Source organism: Vitis vinifera, chromosome 16, assembly GCF_030704535.1.
Source record: "Vitis vinifera cultivar Pinot Noir 40024 chromosome 16, ASM3070453v1".
In the NCBI taxonomy this organism is placed as follows: domain Eukaryota; kingdom Viridiplantae; phylum Streptophyta; class Magnoliopsida; order Vitales; family Vitaceae; genus Vitis; species Vitis vinifera.
The window spans coordinates 22,085,001-22,087,629 of NC_081820.1; the positions used below are offsets into that span (position 1 = coordinate 22,085,001).

General features: G+C 40.6%; 1 pseudogene; it reads left to right on the forward strand.

The window, feature by feature from the left end:
• The first annotated feature begins 566 nt into the window (after positions 1 to 566).
• LOC132255314 (plasma membrane ATPase-like) lies at positions 567 to 1,479 on the forward strand (annotated as a pseudogene).
• The last annotated feature ends 1,150 nt before the right edge of the window (positions 1,480 to 2,629 follow it).

Consider the following 2,629-nt stretch of genomic DNA (forward strand, 5'->3'; position numbering starts at 1 on the left):
TGTGGGCAGTCAAAGGCATTGAGTTTATTCAAATTAATGAAGATACAAGGCGTCAACTTAGAGAGACGAGTTTCTAAGGTATCTATTTGATTTAAAGGTTTCACGTCCTCCAATGCCAAGGCATTCCTCTTTATTTATGTAGTGGATGCAGCCAATTTTCTTATGAAAACAAGGTCACTACACAATAGACATCCTCATACCAAGACATCCCAAATGTTTCTTGAAGAATCAAAAAGCTTTAATAAGGATTCCCCATGAAAAGAATTCATTAAGAGACTTCGTATAATCAAGAGATCAGAATAGCCTTCAAACAGTTCCGTTGCTGTTCAGGAAGAACTTTCATTGATCTTGAAGGACTATGGAGCTTTGGAAGATACTCACCATGCCAGACGGAGTAAAGAAATTGGTTTTATGGCTCCAGTTTGCTCCTTGTATTTTGAGGAACACCTTCTTGTTTTAATGCCATATTATCAAAGATACGTCTTCACAACTAAGGCTTCGGTGGTCGAATGGCTTATTTTTTTTGGCAAGAGAAGGCCACTTGGAATGTCAGCTCATTGACTGATATGGACGCGCCTGAGGAGATTCGTATATTGGATGACACTTACAGTTTCATGGCCTACATAGTTCATGAGCTACTTTGTAAATTGGAAGGAATGGTGACAATGGATATTGAATCACAGACTGTCTCAGCAGGGTGCCATCCCCAAGAAGATGACTGCTATTGAAGAGATGGTAGGGTGTTGATAAGGAACATGTGCTCTTGCTCGCTGCAAGAGCTTCCGGGACTAAAAATCATAGATGCCATTGATGCTACCATTGTCGGGATGTTCGCTGACTCGAAAGAGGCCCGAGCTGATATCAGAGAAGTGCCCTTTCTTCCTTTCAGTCCAGGGGACAAGAAGGCTGCTTTGAACAACATTGATGCTGATGGCAAGTGTAAAAAGAGTCTGGGCAGTCCATGACAGTTTGTTGGTCCGTTGCCCCTGTTCGTTTTTCCAAGGCATGACAGTGCAGAAACCATCCGCAAAGTTCTCAAACTTGGAGTCAATATCAAGATGATTGCTGATGACCAACTTGCCACTATCGAGGAGATGGGTTGCAGGCTTAGAATGGGAACAAACATGCATTCTTCTGCTTCTTTACTTGGTCAGGACAAGGATGCCTCCATAGCTGCACTCCCAGTGGGAGAGACAAGGAAGGAGATGGATTTAGTACTTCAAAAATGGAAGATTTAGAAGTTCAGATGGACCTCACAGGTGACTTATGGCACATGGTTTCCTTTTTCTTGGACTGTATTAATCTTTGTCGAGTTGCTACAGTCTATAAGTAGTGGCAAGCTGGTAGTTCTCATGAAGACTTCTGGAGGTGTCTGAATCTTGAAAATCAGAACATGTCTGAAGAAAATGATTTAATAGCTCGATATGATGGACAACTAATGGATGAAGAGGAACTGAATTTGAGGCGTGCAGAATTTGTATGGCAGGGATTTGTCACTCAAATAAACGAACTTATCATGTTAAAAGATGGGAAAGTTATGAACGATTGTGAGAGGCCAAGGCTTGATGATAATTGTATGGATGACGATCAGTATGGTTCTGTTAGATCGATTGGGATAGGGATCAACAGTGATGCTGCGGACTCTGGCAGTAAAGGTACTTTGCGGAGGGAAGCCCTTAATAAGTAACTGAATCCTATGGTAAAGCATGGCTTACGTCCCGGTACTTTGAAGAGCAGATTGTTTAATATGTTATTGAATAAAAGAAATAACGGTATGAAAGTTCCAGACTTAGCAATGTGTGTGCAGATTTCTGAATTGAATCTTGATGGTACGATTGAGGAGCCGAAATTTCTAAATATATCCTGCTCTTTGAAGTGACATTACTTTATATGAAAAGATTTCTAACTCTTCATATCGTCCATGCATTACTCCTCGCACAAATATAGCTGCAAATTTTCAATCATCAGACACTGATGACTCTGGGAGCATTGACTAAGGACAGCAGAAAATACAGCAGTAGCGATAATTCTGACTCTGATTTAGGAACATCCAATTTAAGGAAACTGAATTATATGAACCATTATAAACAGAGAAATGGCGTGTTGGATATATATGAATTGATAAGGTTTATCCGGGAGAAGTATGGTTGTTAGGATTGAAGGAGGGTGAATATTCGGATTTAAGCATCGAAGAGAAACCTGTAACTAGAATATTTCTAGAGACTTAACTGAACAGCCTAGGTTTGGATCCGGAGCTGGCAATTTGATGACTCCAAGGATGGGACTGTGGCACTCATAAAGTTGTGACGAGAGTTTGTTGAATTCAACGAGGGTGGCAAACAAATTGATGCTGATGTTCACAAGCGTATCTCTGGTAGTCACGCTACTGCAGATATGACGACTTTGATGGAGGATAGTGAGTTGATTAATAAGAAAACCCTTCACCCAAAATGTTTGGGAAACATCCCTGCTATTGAGATGAGCTGAGCACCTCTCCCAGAAGTGGTTATGTATCATGCTAAGTTGGCTGCCCGAATTGAATTATTTTAGGATCAGCAAATAAATAAATAGAATAAAGGCTCAATGAAGAAACTGTTCCTCAAGAGCTTCCAGAAATGCAGATTATCAA